The 18,943-nt window shown below is 45.6% G+C and overlaps 1 protein-coding gene across 1 annotated transcript in view; it reads right to left on the bottom strand.

Annotated features, from left to right (window-relative positions):
* LOC144756182 (E3 ubiquitin-protein ligase TRIM39-like) overlaps nucleotides 1–18,943 on the bottom strand; it is a 132,603-nt gene that overhangs the window by 18,545 nt on the left and 95,115 nt on the right. The window lies entirely within an intron of this gene.

Raw genomic sequence — 18,943 nt, 5'->3', positions numbered from 1 at the left:
AGCAGAGATGGCCACTCGAGCATGGAGCTTCAGCTAAGCCCCCCTTCCTGGACTGCAGGTAAGGGTTCTAAAGTGTGTCAGGGATCACACACATCTGCGGACTGTGCATGAGGCGGATTCATGCCTAGGGGTTTCCTGAACCACCCCCGGTTGGGATGGGAGTCTGGGATGAGACATCACAGTGAGGCCAGCTTAAGATGGCACCATCTCCATAATTGCTGACTGTGGGGCCATGTAGCCTGCAGGAGAGGAAGGTCTCAGCATCAGTGGACACCTGGAGCGTGCTCGGGTGATATAGAGGAGGCTCATGCTGGAGCCAACAAGCGAGGCAAATATCAGAGGAGATTCAACAGGCTGACCACGGTTCTGCCCCAATTTGCTGGTGAACACAGAGTGCATATCCTGGATTGTATAGTAGATCCCTGCATGACTCAAGTGACCATACATCATTGAATGCAGAAATGCTACACTAGGCTGAAAAGAGCGAAACCTTTCAAAGACAAAGAGGAATTCCTTCTTTATAAATTCATTAGGTCTTGAAAAGGCTCCCACAAAGAGAGGGAGCAAGATGCGCCCCCCACCCCAGCCCCGATATCGTCTCTCCACCCAAAGAGACGATATTTAGAACACGTGATATTTCAGTGTATGATATTCTAGCAGCCGTAGTCCCAATAATCAGAGATTCAATAATGGGAACTGTTGTACATCGACAGTAAATTCCACACTAGAGCTAAGATATTTTCCACGCGAGAGGGAATCCAGTGCTGTGCACATGGGCTCCGTCTGGTAGATAAAGGAATTAATCAAGGCGGCTGCAAAAAGTGAAGGGCTGCTCTCTGGGAATGAGAGGATCCACATTTTTCCCGCTTTGTGACATGCTACTCAGAGGAGGCCAGACTTACAGGATCTACAAAAGGTGCCGCTAGCACTGTGCTTGAAGGCATTGCTCTGGCACCCAATGGGACCGAGTGCAATGATGGATGGTACAGTGCTGGTGTTTAGTCACTGGTTGAAGGTAGGGATTCTCTGGCATGGATGGAATCCATGGCCACAAGGCTAGAGTGCCTCAATGCCATAGCGATGCCACTGAGGTGCTATTTAGAGGGGTTACTTTATATGCTCAAATGTGGGTAGTCTAGAATACAATGAGATATGAGTTCTCGTTTGTTAGAGGTTGCAGGTGAGGCTTCCTCATCAGTTCAAAATATTTTTCAAGAAATATAGTGATGACGCAAAGTATTGTAACGTAACGTGCCCACTCTCATCTGCCTGTTTCTTTATTTTGTTCCTGGGGGACATGATATTTGAGATCTTATTTAAGATTAAAAATTCGAGACTGGGTCATTTCTACATTCTAATACTCCTGTGTATGATGTTCACTGTATTTCATCTGCTGCCTTTATCAATAAACATTTTTTTAATCTAAAATATTAAGTTCCAGTGCAGTAAGCAAAATTAAAGAGCCATTTTTGACACACTTTAGACATTGCCTTCCCTATTCAAGCGTTACAAATTAGGGGTTCAGCCAACGGTACTGGGACCTGGGTAATTAAATGTTACATATAGAGGGGGTCCCAGTTGCGTGATTTATTTACAAAAAGAAAATGCTACTTACCAGTATGCATCTGTTCTTGGCATGTAGAGCTGCAGAGTCGTACACTTTTGCAATAGATGGTGTTGGGCTCGGATGATTGCAGGTTGTTGTCTTCTTGGAAGAAGTCTTTGTAGTCACGAGATAGGTGACTCCTCCCTTAGACAATACTGCGCATTGTCATCGACTCCATCCTCAGATTGTTTTTCGCCATGATGGGAAATGATGAAGTTAGTAGAAGTAAAGAGAAAGGATGTCCATGCGTGCGCATCTAAGTAAGAGGAGTACTGGAACGGATACAAGTCCCGGGGAGGCGGGAGGGCGTGTACGACTCTGCAGCTCTACATGCCAAGAACAGATGCATACTGGTAAGTAGCATTTTCCGTTCGAGGTATATGAGCTGCAGATCGTACACTTTTGCATCGATTGTGCAGCAGTGTCCCCCCTAGCGGTGGTCGCTTGTATCTGTTGCAGTATTTTGAAACAGTGTTCTAAGGACAGCTTGGCCTACTGCAGCTTGCTGCTTGGCCTGCACATCAACACAATAGTGTTTAGTGAAGATGTGTATTGTAGACCATGTTGCTGCCTTGCATATGTCCTCTAGTGGTATATTTCCTTAGAAAGCCATAGAGGCTCCTAGTTTGCGAGTGGAGTGTGCTCTAGGAGGAATCGTTAGTGTAAGTTTAGCTTTCTGATAGCATATCTGTATGCACTTCACAATCCACCTGGCAATTCTCCCGTTAGGGATGGGGTTGCCTTTGTGTGGGGGAGAGAAAGATACGAATAATTGTTTTGTCTTTCTTAAGGACTTAGTCCTATCTGTGTAGTATAACAGGGCTTTTCTAACATCTAAGCTGTGTAAAGCCCTTTCTGCAACAGAATCTGGGTTTTGAAAAAACACAGGTAGCTCTACTGATTGGTTAAGATGAAAAGGAGTGATAACCTTTGGCAGGAATTTTGGATTAGGCCTAAGAACAACTTTGTTAGGATGTATTTGAAAAAATGGTTCTTGTATTGTGAATGCTTGTATTTCACTAACTCTTCTGAGAGAGGTGATGGCAACAAGGAAGGCAGTCTTCCATGTTAGGAATTGCAATTCACACTTGTGTAAAGGCTCGAAAGGGGGTCCCATAAGTCTTGTAAGGACAACGTTCAGGTTTCATACCGGAGCTGGTGGTAACCTAGGTGGGATTATTCTTTTTTATCCTTCCATAAATGCTTTGATTTCAGGTACTCTGAAGAGAGATAGATGTTGTCTATTATGTAAATAGGCTGCAATTGCTTCCAGATGCAGGCGTATGGAAGAATAAGCTAGATTGAACCTTTGTAGGTGTAGAAGGTAACAAATTATATTTTGGATGGAAGCATCCAGTGGATCAATGTGATTATTTTTACAATATATTGCAAATCTTTTCCACTTAGCGGCATAACACGCTCTGGTAGTGGGTTTTCTAGCTTCTTTAATTATGTTCATACAGTCTGGTGGTAGGTTTAAGTAACCAAACTCGAAGACTTCAGGAGCCAGATCGCCAAATTCAGTTGGCTTGGATCTGGGTATCTTATTTCTCCATGGTTCTGTGTTAACAGGGAGGGCGTGAGCCGTAATTTTTGGTGTGGAGCCAGAGAGAGATCTAGTAGTGTGGTGAACCACGGCTGACGTGCCCATGTGGGAGCTACTAGTATTAGTTTGAGAGACTGTTGTCTGAGTTTGCGCACTACTAGTGGAATGAGTGGGAGAGGCAGAAAAGCGTACGCAAATCTGCCTGACCAGTTCATCCATATCGCATTCCCCTCCGACCGTGGGTGTGGAAACCTGGCGGCGTAGGTTGGGCATTTTGCATTTTCGTGGGTGGCAAACAGATCTATCTGTGGATGGCCCCACCTTTGGAAGAATGGTTGAAAAACTTGTGGATGTATTTCCCATTCATGAATCTGTTGTGACTGTCGACTTAACAGATCCACTATCTGATTGTGAATTCCTGGAAGGTGTTCTACAGTCAGGTGTATGTTTTGAGGAATGGCCCATCTCCAAATGTTCTGCGCGAGCTGGGACAGTTGTAGAGAGTTCCCCCCCCCCCCTGTTTTTGTATATAGTACATGGCTGTCATATTGTCCGTCCGGATGAAGACAGCTTTGTTTTGAACTTGCAATTGAAACGTCTTGAGTGCTAGGAAAATTGCTAGCAGCTCTAGATGGTTGATATGGAACATTTTTTGTGGATTGTTCCATTGGCCTTGTGTCGTATAGTGTAAGAGATGGGATCCCCATCCCGTGAGGGATGCGTCTGTTGTGAGCACCAGCTGTGAACAGGCTCTAGGAACGGCCATCCTTTTGTCAAGTTTTTGGTGTTCCACCATTGCAGAGAGCGATATGTACGGCTGTCTACCAACACTGTGAGCTGACCATGAGCCTGATTCCACGGTTGTGCTAGACATTCTTGTAGTGGGCGCATTTGCAGTCTTGCATGTGGAACTACAAAGATGCAAGACACCATCATGCCTATTAGTCTCATGAACACTCTGGCTTGGAGAGACTGCTGGTGTTGAAAAACGGAGACTAAGGTCTGAATGCTCTGTATCCTGGCTGGACTTGGATACGCTAGAGCTGTAGATGTGTCTATGGTAGCTCCTAGATACTGATGGACGTGCGAAGGCTCTAGGTGCGTTTGGTGTAGTTTATGGTAAACCTTAAGTCGTGCAGTGTTTGAATTATTTGCTTTGTGTGTTGGACACATTGACTGAATGATTTTGCTTTTATGAGCCAGTCGTCGAGATAAGGGAAGACATGTATCTGTTGTCTTCTGAGATGTGCCGCTACTCCTGCTAAGCACTTTGTGAACACTCGTGGTGCTGTTGTGACCCTGTTGTTGCAGAGTGATCATGTGAAAATGATCTGATTGTATGTAATGGTTGAGGGGCCTGAGATCGAGAATTGGTCGCAGTGTCCCATCCTTCTTGGGGATTAAGAAGTACAGGGAGTAAACTCCTGTTCCCTGTACCTGTAAAGGGACTACTTGAATAGCATCCTTTTGTAGAAGTGCTAAAACTTTCTGTTGCAGCAGGGTCATATGGTCTGTAGACATTGGACGCTGCCTGGGTGGTATGTTTGGGGGGTGGGGTGAGTTCTAGGCAGTAGCCATGTTGGATAATCTGTCTCACCCACCTGTCTGTTGTGATGGAATTCCAGACAGGTAGGAACTGTGATAATCTGCCCCCCACAGGAGTGGAATGCTGTAGGGGAGGCAGAGGGAAGTCACTGTTTGGGAGTGGAAGAGGAGCGGTTGTTGTTGTTACCTCTACCTCTTCCCTTATTATTATTGCCTCTGTATCCTCCTCTAAAGTAGCCTTTGTTAGAGGAGGTCTGTGTGTGCGTTTTGAAAGATGATGTTGTATCTGCACCGGTTTGCTTAGAGCCTCCTCTGTAAAAAGGAGAGGCGAAAAGAACTTCTAGTCTGAGTGGATTGTAATGCACCCATAGACTTAGCTGTGTCTGTCTTTCTTCATTTTTTCGATAGTGTATTATCTACTTCCGGCCCAAACAATTGGTTCTGATTGAAGGGCTGGTTCAAGATGGTAGTCTGTATCTCCGTTTTAAACCCTGAAATGCGTAACCACGCATGTCGTCTGAGTATAACACTAGTATTGACTGCTCTGGATGCTGTGTCAGCTACATCTAGTGCACATTTAATTGAGGCATTAGATATTAATTTTCCTTCTTGTATGAGCTCTGTTGCCTGATCTTTGTATTGATCTGGGAGGTGCTCCATGAATTTTTCTAATTGGTCATAGTGAGCCCTGTCATATCGTGAGAGCAGGGCTTGTGTATTTGCTATGCGCCACATATTTGTAGCCTGCGCAGCAATCCGTTTTCCTGACACATCAATGACCTTGGATTCTTTGTCAGGTGGGGGCGTATCACCAGAAGTCTGGGAATTAGGTATTTTCCGTGCATTAGACACTACTAAAGAGTCTAGTGGCAGATGCCCCTTAATATAGACTAGATCAGATGGTGCTGACCTATATTTCTTTTCTATTCTTAGATTTAACACCCTACAGCGTACCGGGTCTTTAAATATTTCTAGAGCATGTTTAATGACTCCTTTGATCATGGGTAGTATTTGCGTAGACCTTTGTGACTGCTCAAATGTATTGAGTAAACAATCCTCATCAATGGCATCAGAGTGCATTGAAACCCCGTGGTAAAGGGCAGCTCTATTTAAGAGACGAGTAAACCCAATACTGTCTTCTGGAGGGGAAGGTTTTGTTGGGTAAGACTGAGGATCAGGAATGTCGGGCACATTGTGTGGTGGGAAACCATATATATCGTCATCTCTAGGGTATTCTGGATTGACATCTTCATCTACAGGGTATGCATGTGGCTCTGGTATGTCATTTCCCCCACCTAGATCATACTCCTCATCAGTGTGGTGTGATGATGCAGGAGATTGAACAGGAGAAACTGTAGGTTCAATGTAAGGAGGGATAGGAGAGGAAGAAGGTGAAGGAGAGGAAGGGTGCATTGGGGAAGTTGCACAATCCTTCTTTTTGTCAGGGACCCCAGGTAGAAGTGGTGTATCTGCTGGTCTCTTCTTGTAAGGAATAGCTTCCACATGTCCAGTTTTTGGATTGATATGGACTTTCCTTTGCTTAGGATCTGGTCTAAACAGTTCTTCTTCTACAACCTTCTTCGGCGTCGATTTTTTCTGTGCCGATAGGGGTTGTTTTGTGGTTTTTGCTGTAGGAGGCGTTATCGAGTCCCGTGGCAAATGTTTCGGTGCCGAAGATGGTTTTGGCTTGGTAGGCTTGTTAGAGGGCTTAGGTGTCTCTGAATCAGGCCTTGGAGTCTTTGGTACCGAGGTTGGAGATTTTGGAGTGGAGACAGGTCTTGTTGAACAAGAAAAATCAAAATAAGGGGAGTGAAGAGGTGGTGCTGGGTGGCACCAAGGTGGGCACGTCCTCCTCTTTACTGAAGTTCAAAGAATCAATAGGGTCCACCTCGTATGGAGTCAGTGTATATCCTGTTGTTGATGGAGTACACACTGTTGGTTAAAATACCCCTCACACACCAAAAGGGCCCTTGGTGTCATGCTTCATCATCTGGGCCTTCCCATCCCGCTGCGGGACGGGGCAGTGCTGCGACAAGCGGCTACGCTGGAGCACCTTAGGGTGGGGGTGCTATGTGAGTTGAGTGAGTGTCAGTGAGGTCAGGAGTGATACAAAAAGTGATGTTAAAAAATACCTGGCCTAGTGATAAGAAAAATTATTTAATAAGCACTGGCTGGTATAGTTAAAATAAAAGTGATGCGGAGAAATTTAGCAGGTTATGGGCTAACTCTCCTGTGTGGGTCAACATGTTTCGGGGCACCAGGCCCCTTCGTCAGGACCGGGAGAAGATCCCCCTGTCACTCACTAGTGTTTACACCACAAAAAAAATATTGATTAGGTGTATATTACAATAAAGTGTAAAGAAAAAAGTCTTATCAATGTGTGTAGCTATACAATTATAATTACACAGTTCCTACCACTATCAGGTCTCGTTGGCCTTGAGGCGTCGCACTCTGGTTTTTCATCTTTATTTTTGGAACCGGAAGGTTTTGGAGCCGGAGCTTTCTGCGGTTCCAGTACAGTTTTCGGCTATGGCACCGATGCATCTTTTGGTTTGGGTGCCGAAGGGTCTTGGTCTTTGGGCACCGAAGGGCGTTTTGGCTTCGGTGTCGAAGAATCCTTTGGTGTCGAAGGATGAGTGTGCTTCGGTGCCAATGGAAGAGGTGGAATTGGCACATGTGGTTTTGTCGGTGCCGAAGCACCGGAAGGCGTAGTTGTTTTCCTCGGAGCCGAGCCCAAAGGTATTTTTGGGTCTCGACTGGGCCCCATGGGCGGAGTGCTGACCGTTGCCTTTGGCTTGGGTAGTGTCTGTTGTGCAGGGGCAAGAGTACTCACGGGTTGACGAGATGGAATCGAGTCATCTGCATCCTCTGCCTCCGATATGATCTGGCGATCATGCGAGTCTTCCTCGGCGACGAGTGGAGCCTCGTCCTCGGCGATGTCTTCGAGTGGATCTTCGTCCTCGGAGATGTCTTCTTCGACGATCTCCTCCTCGAAGATGGCCTCCGGGGCTGGTGCTGATCTCCTCATCTCGTGTCGACGTGCCCTCCGATCCCGAATGGTCTTTTTCGATCTGAAGGATGCACAAGCTGTGCAGGTCGACTCGTCATGTTCCGGCGACAGACAGAGGTTGCAGACCTCGTGATGGTCGCAATGAGGGAATTTTGCTCGACATACCGGGCATCTCTTGAATGGAGTTCTGTCCTCCATGAAGTGTAGGCCATACGGCGCCAATAGGCCCAACGGCCCGTGTCGACGCACCGGAATGTGGCTGATGGTGTCGAAAGTATTCTACTCGATGTCGATAAAGTTTTACAAAGTTTTTTCGCTTCGAGGTTGCTGGAAAAGTCTTTTCTAGCCGGAGCGGAAAACTTTCATCCGAACCCAGTGGCGGAAAAAAACAATCTGAGGATGGAGTCGATGACCATGCGCAGTATTGTCCAAGGGTGGAGTCACCCATCTCGTAACTACAAAGACTTCTTCCAAGAAGACAACAACTTGCAATCATCCGAGCCCAACACCAGGTGGCGATCTATTGCAAAAGTGTATGATCTGTAGCTCATATGCCTCGAACAGAAATTTCCTAAAAATACTCAGAATCAAACTAAGAACACAATTTTTTATAGTTCCCTATTCAAGCAGGTACAGCTTCCAATCCCAGCCTTTTTCTAAGGGCTGCAAAATAATAATGTCACTTCAGTCACTGCCCTGGACCTGGATTGTAAATGGTTAGCAGTGGCAAATAGTCAGGCTGCTAGCCGTGGCCATGAGTAGGTGGTAACCAGTGAAGGGAATGGTCACAAACACTTGTGGCAACCACTGTAACTTACTAGCAAGGAAAGCTATACCCCCAGTAATATTCAATAGTCATGGCAACATATACCATGTTTTTGTAAACTGCCTCTTGATACATTTTTATGTTATTACGGTTTCAGTGCAGTACTCTTACGTGTGCCTAAAAACAGATCTTACACTATTCATAATCAATGAAGATCCACATGCTATCACTGTGGAACCTTATACATGTCTGACATCCAAGTGAGGCAGCCTTTCCTTGATCTGACATGGAGGTTACAATGGAAGAAGTCTGGGAGAGCTAGCACCAAAATATTACAGTAATCAGAAACCATTTCGGGAATGAAGGATGGTTAGGATGGTTTGGAGCACAAGCTCAGAGAGCCAAATCATGGTCAGATTATTAGGCTACCTACTGACCATATAGATCATTGCAGTTTAATTTACTATGGGTACATTTGCTTTTGCGGATATCGTGAAAATCTGGAAAATGGATTGCAAGATCAACACAGAAAATTCCTTCGGTTTGCAAGCTGACACTAAGAAACTTAAAGCTGACACTGATTAAGGAACTTCATGCTACTGACTTACAAGGAACATGTACCAAAGCAGTAGTATAAAATTCAAAACAGGAGAAAGTTTAGTTCTGTCACAGAGCAAAAAAATAAGAAAAGTTCCTTTAAATGGTTAAATAACTTCAAATAACTAGAGAGCACTTGCTAGATGCACACTGTCCCTTTAGGGCGCACACTCGCGGACAGAACAGAGCCAAGTGCAGAAGGGTGGAATATTTACTAGGTTCAAGAGTCCAGTTAGATAATCCAAGCTTCTATATCTCAATCTGCTGCAGCCTTTGCTGGTCACCATAAACATTTCCGTGTTTGACAAGCAAACATTCTCTTCCACCTTACAAAGAAAGGCGGAAGTGGAGCATCTAGAAGTATTCCTGGCGCATGCAGATGGCATCTGTGGAAAGTCTATAAAGTTGTACCTACTTCACCGGAAGGGGACCCTGTACACAGCTGTGTTGCCTTTTGGCTAGGTTTATGCTATTAATATAACACATACAAATACAAATGGGACTGGATCAGCAGTTTCTGTGGATGAGGAAATCTCTGGGCAGGGCCTGTCCATTTATCTGTCCCTCATTACAGCTTCAGGAAGGGGAGTGACAGCCAAGTGCAGAGATTTCACAATTCCTACTATCCATATTTTTGGATAGAAGTTGAACACATTCCAGAACTGGTGGTGACCAAGGTTGAAGAAATAATATGGGATCAAACTTCTATCTGGCGTCTCATGACTGAGTGTGCTAAGTCTGTCTTCTTAATGCATGTGTGATACCAGACGTCCCTTGCCAGCAGACAGCGGAGACCAAGGTAGACACCTTTTTCTTCAGAAAGAAAAAAACGGTAACGTTACCAGTCTTCCTTGCTCATTTATTTAGATCAAGTTGAATGTGTTTTTGCACTGTGATCATCTTTATTTGGACCACTAAAAGGACAGACTTTGGAGGTAGAAAGGAGATCTTTGCCTCATACCTGCTCGCATACAACTTCTTACCGTTCTCGGAGCAGACATCCTTTAGTGTTTACTAAAACTTGCAGGTCAACTGCTAGATTTCTTTGGCGATCTATGGGTCTCTAGAAGTGAAGGAAAAAGTAACCTACCTGCAACACCTTTTGCAGCGAAGAATTGTTCTTGATTCAGAACGAATATGCTACTTACCAGTATGCATCTGTTCTTGGCATGTAGGGCTGCTGACATTCATATCTGTGCATAGATCGCCGCCTAGTGTTGGGTCCGGATGATTGCACATTGTTGTCCTGGAAGAGTCTTCGAAGTATCACGAGATAGGTGGCTCCTCCTCTGGACTACAGTGCGCATGGGCATCCTCTCCATCCTCAGATTGTTTTTCGCCATTGTGGCAGAGATGGAGTGTAGAACAGTGAGTGATGACCATGCTAAGAGTAATTCTGAGTGCTGCAGCCGCTACAGGCACCGGGGAGGAGGGCGGGCGATATGAATGTCAGCAGCCCTACATGCCAAGAATAGATGCATACTGGTAAGTAGCATATTTGGTTCGAGGCATGTGGGCTGCTGAATTCATATCTGTGCATAGAATAAATAGCAGTCCCTCCATTAGCGGCGGCTGCCCGTGCCAGCTGCAGCAGTCTGAAAAAGTGTTTTTAGAACAGCCTGGCCTACAGCTGCTTGCTGTTTGGAGTGCACATCTACGCAGTAGTGTTTAGTAAATGTGTGTATAGTAGACCATGTGGCTGCTTTACATATTTCCTCTAAGGGAATGTTACCCAGGAAAGCCATGGATGCCCCTAACTTTCGTGTTGAGTGGGCCCTTGGGGGAATCGTTAAAGTGCGCTTAGCCTTTTGATAGCAAATTTGGATGCACTTAACGATCCATCTGGCTATACCTGCTTTAGAAATGGGGTTGCCTTTGTGTTGTGGTGAGAAGGCAACAAACAGTTGTTTGGTTTTTCTGAAGTCTTTCGTCCTATCAATGTAGTACATGAGAGCTCTTTTTACATCTAGTGTGTGGAGCATTCTTTCCGCCACCGAATCTGGGTTTTGGAAGAACACTGGTAGTTCTATTGTTTGATTCATATGGAACTGTGAAACCACCTTAGGCAGAAACTTAGCGTTAGTGCGTAGTACTACCCTGTTGGAGTGAATTTGTATGAAAGGCTCTTGGATAGTTAGTGCTTGAAGTTCACTAACGCGTCTTAGCGATGTGATTGCTATAAGGAAAGCCACTCTCCACGTTAAGAATTGTATCTCGCATGAGTGGAGAGGCTCAAAAGGTGGACCCATCAGCCTGGTAAGGACCAAATTTAGGTTCCATACAGGTGCTGGTGGGTGCCTGGGCGGAATAACTCGTTTGAGTCCTTCCAGAAAAGCTTTGATGGCAGGCACTCTGAAAAGTGAGAGATGCCGCCTATTTTGGAGATAAGCCGCCATTGCGGATAAATGTATACGAATGGAAGCATAGGCCAGGTTGCATTTGTATAGATGTAATAGATAACAGATGATGTTTTGAGTAGATGCATCCAGCGGATTAATGTCATTATTGGTACAATAAATGACGAAACGCTTCCATTTTGCTGCATAGCATGCTCTAGTTGTGGGCCTTCTTGCCTCCTTTATGATATCCATACAGTCAGGAGGCAGGTTGAGGTAGCCAAATTCTAAGACTTCAGGAGCCAGATCGCCAGGTTGAGCTGTTGCGGATCTGGATGCTGAATGTTGCCATGGTTCTGCGTCAAGAGTCTGGGCTTGAGGTGCAGTCTTTGATGCGGTACCACGGAGAGGTCTAGAAACGTGGTGTACCATGGTTGGCGTGCCCACGTTGGAGCAACCAGGATGAGAGTCATCGAGTGTTGTCTCAGTTTGCGTGCCACTAGCGGTATTGGAGGTGCTGGTGGAAAAGCGTACGCAAATTTGCCGGACCAGTTCATCCATATCGCATTTCCCTGCGACTGTGGATGTGGGAACCTGGCGGCAAAGCTTTGGCATTTTGCGTTTTCCTTTGTGGCGAATAGGTTTATCTCTGGATGACCCCACTGCTGGAAGTACGGGTGGAGTACTGATGGATGTATCTCCCACTCGTGCATTTGGTGGCTGTGCCTGCTGAGCAGGTCCGCCATCTGATTGTCCTTGCCTGGGAGGTGTTCTGCCATGAGGAAGATGTTTCTTTGAATGGCCCACTTCCACATGCTCTGAGCCAGATGAGACAACTGTGGAGAGTGTGTACCTCCCTGCTTTTGTATGTAGTACATGGCAGTCATGTTGTCCGTCCGGATCAACACTACTTTGTTGCACAAGTGTACTTTGAATGCTTTCATTGCCATGAAGATTGCCATCAGTTCCAGGAGGTTGATGTGCATCTTCCTTTGCTGTACTGTCCATAGTCCCTGCACTGTGTAGTGGAGTACATGAGCTCCCCATCCCTGGAGAGATGTGTCCGTTGTCAGAATGATCTGTGGTATAGGCTCCTGGAACGGTCGGCCCCTGCAAAGGTTTTGTGGGTTCCACCAATGCAGAGAGTGGTATGTGCGACCGGTCACCAACACTAGGTCTTTTAATTGTCCTTGAGCCTGATTCCACTGACGTGCTAAGCACTCCTGAAGCGGACGCATGTGTAGTCTCTCGTGCGGGACTATGGAGATGCAGGAGGCCATCATGCCTATCAACTGCATGAATACTCGTGCTGGAAGCTGTGGAAAAGTAAATTTTGCCATGTTCTGTGTCCCTACGCCTCATCCATCATATGTTATGTGTGCATGACCAATATGCATATGTTATTCCCCATGTCCGATTAATGACGCAATTACAGTTGTGTCCACCTCTAGTATGTTAGTTTCCAGTCCTCGTGAATACTACGAATATCAGGCCTAGGTAAAGTTATGTTGCCACGTTTCCCAGTGTGCACGTTATTTCATTATAAAGTCCCCGTTTCCAGGCCTCAAAAGGGCCCGGACATCAGATTCAGCTCCTGTCTCCTGAAAGCCTCGCTGAGGAGCGATACAGCCCCCACCTGTATCCTCGACCCTTCACTTACTTCCTGCCTCGCAGTGCCCGGTGCAGCTTGGCTCTGCCTCTGAGTCTGCCAAAAGTATGTTATAGTTCCAGTTATCAGTTCAGTCCTCCTCTTCTGCATTCCTAAAGCTACTGAACTGCATCAATAGTTTCCGTCATTGTCTAGCCTTCTCGTCTCCACGTTAAGAGAAATACTGTATTTACTGGTCATTTAATATTCTTCATCACGCACTACATATAGAATAATGCATGGTCCAGTCTTAGAGTCAAGTTAGCCTCTCCCCTCATGACTTCTAGTTCATATCAACATGTTCCCTAAACATCAGATACCAGATAGGGTTTAGGTACATGTCGCTCCGACCCTCCAGACTTTAGTCTCTGCTCCTAACACAGAGTTCATAGCCCCCAGCTTCTCCTAGTAACACGTCATTGCCAGTTTTCGCGCACCATTAGGTTAGAGGTCCCGGCTCCTTAGGTAGCCCCCTCCAATGTTTCCGCCCATTCATGACATATTCTGTTACGTTTGCATCACATGTCTATGTATACTCCCAGTTACACCTCTTTTTACTGTTATCTTTCGCGACTGCTACGCGTCACGCCTTCTGCTCCACCCACTGCTACGCCTACTGCAATGTAATGCTATGTGTTCGCGCTATGTATATATGCCTGTGTTTTGTTATTGAATGTTAGCGCGCTCATCCCAGACCCAGCCCCGGCAGCTGCCGGGCCTTATTGTCCTATTCCCATGCAGGTTGTCCTGATCCTGTCCTTATGCTGTAATAAACCTGCAGAAACTCCTACTACCTCGAATCTTGACTCTTATTTTATTGAGCTATCTGTTATGCTATAAGCCTAGTCAAAAATAGGGTATTATTTATTTATTTACCACATAATGGCGCCCGAATAGGGACTTGCCCTTTCCCCACGCGTCGGTGAAGCCACGCCGACCCCCTGACCCTCTGCAGTCGTGACGGAACCATACCGTGCACTGGCAGATATTTCTGCTCCAAGTATCCCTCAGGCCCACGGAGGAGACGGAGGAGGCGGTCCAGCATCCAAACGAGACGGTGGAGGAACGCGGCGAGTCCCGACCAGAGCCCAAGCCGAGAGTCCAAGGTCCGAGGTATCCGGAGGCCCACCTGTAACTGAAGTCCGAAGTTCGTCGTCCGTCGTCCAGTCCAGTCCGAGGCCTTCCGTTCCGTGCTGCCCGGTGAGTACCATTGCTGGGGTAGTATCTAGACAGGACCAATCTAAATTGACTCCTGGTCCGTGGGTTGGTGGTGCCCAGACTCACAAACGAAGTGTTCACCTAGGTGGATACGGGTCCTGATGCGTCCCTTTATGGGACCGGTATGTTCCGTACTGTTACAGCAGTGCATCCAGTAACTCTAGTCTGTTCCGTTCTCGAGAAAATCTGTTCTATTTCTGTTCTCAGTATTTCAGGTAATATTCTGTTCGAACTGTTATTTATAAATGTTTTTCATGTATTTTCCTGTTGTGGTATGAGTGCGATGTGATTTCGTGTTTTTATTGTGTATTGTATTGTGTCCAGATTACAGTTCAGTCATGCCGCTCTTTTCCAAGTTACGTCAGTTAAAAACTAGAAAGGGTCTGTTAGAGGAAGCGGTTCCTGTCCCGCCGAGGGACAGTCCAGGTCACTTTATGTATCAGAAACATGGCATAAGCGCCATAATGTATCTAGATTTATGGGTAGAGTATACCAAACAGTTAGAAGAAAAGTATAGATGGCCCGTATCGGGTACATGGGATGCCGAATGTATCATGCGAGTAGAAGAAGCATTATGGAAAAAGAAAGCCAGACAGTCACAGAAAGATGCCATCGAGTTATGGCGTAAGGAAGCTCATAGAAGAACGGAAAAGGAAGTCAGAAAGTCAGAGTTAAGTAGAGAATCCCAGGAACGAGCCCAAGAAAGAGAATTGATCGAGATAGGTGAACAAGTCAAAGCCGAACAGTCAGACAGACAGAGGCATGCCCTTATTAAGGGTATGTATCCTCTTCTTGCCGAAGGTGTGCCAAAAGCGACCCCAGAGGCATCCAGTAATTTCCCGCCACCATTAGTTCCGACTAAGCTACGTCACAAACCGACCGCAGCTGATATTTTTATTTCGTCCTATTTGGACGACACAGTCCCCGAATATGCCAATCCTGTTCGCGCTCCGTCAGTCCCTGTAAACCAGGTAATTCATGTTCCTCCAGACACCGGAGTACCTGTTACGGTACCCCCGGTCCAGCCTATAGTTCCACTTCCCACTCTGCCAGGACGTAGAGCCTCAGTAGACGACTCCAGTCTAGGGGCCGCAGGAGGAGCTACTCCTCAAACCCCGCCGCCACACAAGCGTTTATCAGCACTCGAATTACATGCTCAAGCATCACAGCGTACTCCTAAAAGTAATAAGTCTGTCACAGAAATCAGGCAAGCCCTTAACGAATGTGTCTATGATCCAGTTCCAGGCGAATATACTATGGTTTTATATTCCTTACGTGTAAGGAGAGTGACCGAGTATCTAGTCACCTTACCGAATATGAAAGAAGATCTAGACAGAATATATCGTTTCATCCGTACAGGGGATGATCCAGAAAGTATTGGCGAGATTATGTCTCAAAGGAAAGCCGAGATTCAGCTCATGATATTAAAGTTCCTGATCAATTGTCTAATAAGAGAACAAGATTACCCGTCTAAAGATCCCGCCGAAATGAGAATCCTGACAAGGTGGAGTGATAATATAGCCGAGGGTAAGCACAAGACCGTCAGTGCCATGGAGAGTATGTACAAGAAAATCCGTAAAGAAATAGTAAGGTTACACGAACAGCGTAAAGCAGCACAAGTAAGCGAGAAAGAAAGTATCTCTGATCCTGAAGAGGAAGAGAACGAGAATCCCGCCAGAATAGCGTATGTAGGAAAATCCAGATTTCCAGATCGCCATTTACGCCTAGAACCCAAGTCTGTTTTTCATCATCCAGCACCAGAACAAGGTTCTCTAGAACAAGTATTTCAAGCTACCGATCACATTCTGAAATCACGAGTCGGTTATAGTGAGTTAAGTACCATGCATGAACAAGAACTAGCCCGATCAGCAGTCCGATGGATTACTGATTCTACCACTTTTCCAGACGAAATAGTGGCACAAATGTTTCTGAAATTGCCCCCAGCCGAGCAACGACTGGTGGGTATGTATATGATCCAGTACCTCATCACTCTGTATGAGGGTCAACATTCTGATCCAGGTCCGTTGCACGATGTACTGAACGAGTTACTCCAGTATAGATGGAGAGGTCTAGGTACCGATTTAATTAGTGTCATTCTAGAACAGCGCCACAAATATAGAACGTTTTTGAACCCGCATTTTGTTCATGTCTCACCCCCAGAAAGTAAGCCATTCTACATAGACAGACAGAATCCGTTACGAGAAGTCCACCCAGTCCAAGGGGCGGGTGGCGTAATGCAACGAGTGTTCGTATACACTCCAATATCAAAGATGGAACTTCTTGAAATGAAGAAATTAATTCCCTGTCATGACAAAGATCCAGCAGGGTTCCATAGAGAATTAAAAGACATGCTCCGTATGGGAGAATACACTTACCCAGATATCATTAAAATGTTAAAGGTCCTGTTACCCGCAGGGGTGTATGAAAAGTTAAAAGAAAAAGAATGGGAGGTGGGAGAGAAAAAGATCGATTGGACAGCTCTAGAAGCTGAAGACAAGGCACGAGTACCAGGTACCGGTCTTGGAGATAAATGTAAAGAATTACCAGAATTATTGATTCAAGTTTTACCCAGATTATTGACAACTAGGAAAGAAGACTGGGATGCAATCTCAGCCTGTAAACAGAAACAAGATGAAGATATTAGTGATTTTTATTCTAGGTTTGAAAAATGTTTTAGTATCAACAGTGGTCTCAAGACAAGTAGTGAGTCATACCCTCACCTTTTCGTTACCAAATTAGTCGAGAATTCAAGTCCACAAATTAAAAACCGAGTTTTGAAAGTCGAAAGCACCTGGCAAGCAAATACCCCGTCCCAGATGCTCCAGATGCTCCAGTATCACCAGAATAGAATCAGGGAAGAGCAAGAACACGAGAGAAAACGTATGAAAGACACGAAAATGAAAGTGCTAGTTGCACAATCTGTTCCTCAAGACAGTCAGAAGAGGGGTCCAAATCAAGCCAATCAAGCCAGTCATCCTGCAGCTCCCGTTAAAGGGAACTGCAATTATTGTAAACAGCCAGGTCATTTTATAAACGAGTGTGCAGTTCTGAAACACAACATAGCTACTGGTAAGACTAAAGAAAGACCACGTCCGCCTAGACAAGAACAAGTCTCACAGATTCCTCAGTCACAGAATGCACAACAGACAGTTTCCGCACCGCAGCCTATTGCTGCAACACAGCATGTTACGTCGCAGATGTACCAGTATGCACAGTCCGAGTATCCAGAGTACCAGTCATATTCATGAAACAGCCTAGAGAGGGAGGTAGGCTTGCCTCTCATCGAGATACCTGTAGATCAAGAAGGCCCCTATGTTCACAGTCAAGTATTAGGGAAAGACAGAAAGTTTTTGATCGATACAGGGGCAAGTAGGACCACAATTAGTCATGCCGAAGTTCCAGGGGCTCCGCTCTCAGGCTCAAGAAATGTTTCCCTTGGATTTTCAGGAAAACCCATCGTTAACGAGATATCAAAGCCAGTCACTCTAGAAGTAGGTCCATTGTCCCGTACTACTGATCTGTTACTTACTAAGTCATGTCCAGAAAACCTATTAGGCATTAAGACACTGAAAGAGTTAGGTGCAGTTATTTGCTGTTCCCCAGAGGGAATACGTCTGTTCCTACGTGACTTTAAGGGTCACTATGTATTACGAGATTTTGATTCAAGATTGTCTAATGTTCCACAGCATTTATGGGCGCAAGGTCCAACTGATGTAGGTTACATGCAAATCACACCCCATCGTGTGACTCTCAAGCCAGGTGTAGTGTTACCCCGAATCAGACAGTACAGATTGCCACCTGAGGCTGTAGCAGCCTTATCCAAAATTATTGACGAGCTCATGGCTCAAGGAGTAGTTGTAGAAACTGACTCCAATGTATGTAATTCTCCGATCATTCCAGTCATGAAACGTACTGATCCAAATGCACCCCCAGTATATCGATTAGTGATTGATTTACGAGAGCTTAATAAATGTATTATTCCTCAGTACCCAGTTGTCCCAGACATTTCTTCCTTGTTAACAGCCATTGATTCCGAAGCCACGTTTTTCACTGTTATCGACCTCAAGAATGCATTTTTCAGTGTTCCAATTCATCCAGACAGCCAGTTTCTTTTCGGATTTTGTTTAAATGGAAGGAGCTATATGTTTACACGCGCTCCTCAAGGTTTCACAGAAAGTCCTAGTATTTACAGTCAAGCACTTAAGAGACAACTAGACAACATTCACATGCCAACTGACACTGCCCTGCTCCAGTATGTCGATGATCTACTGATCACAGCCCGTTCTGAACGTGCTTGCGAGCGAGCATCCCTTACAGTTCTGTATTTTCTTGCCGAGATGGGGCACAAGGTGTCACCTTCGAAGCTTCAATTCTGTGTCCAGCAAGTGGTATACTTAGGACACTTGCTGTCCAAGAGGGGTAGGCAGTTGACACCAGACCGTATCCAGTTAATAGCGAGTCTTCCCCAGCCCAGAACCCAGAAGGAGGTACGTGCCTTTATCGGCCTTACTTCTTATTGTAGACAATGGATTTCCCAGTATGCATTTCTAGCCAAGCCACTGATACAGTTAACGACACAGGAGGCAGCCGTATCGACTGTCCTCCCTTGGACATCTGAACATACACTCAGTTTTAACGAGTTAAAGAAAGCCCTATGTCAAGCTCCAGTTC

The sequence above is a fragment of the Lissotriton helveticus genome, chromosome 5_1 (assembly GCF_964261635.1).
Source record: "Lissotriton helveticus chromosome 5_1, aLisHel1.1, whole genome shotgun sequence".
Lineage (NCBI taxonomy): Eukaryota > Metazoa > Chordata > Amphibia > Caudata > Salamandridae > Lissotriton > Lissotriton helveticus.
This window is presented reverse-complemented; position numbering and strand designations above follow the sequence as displayed.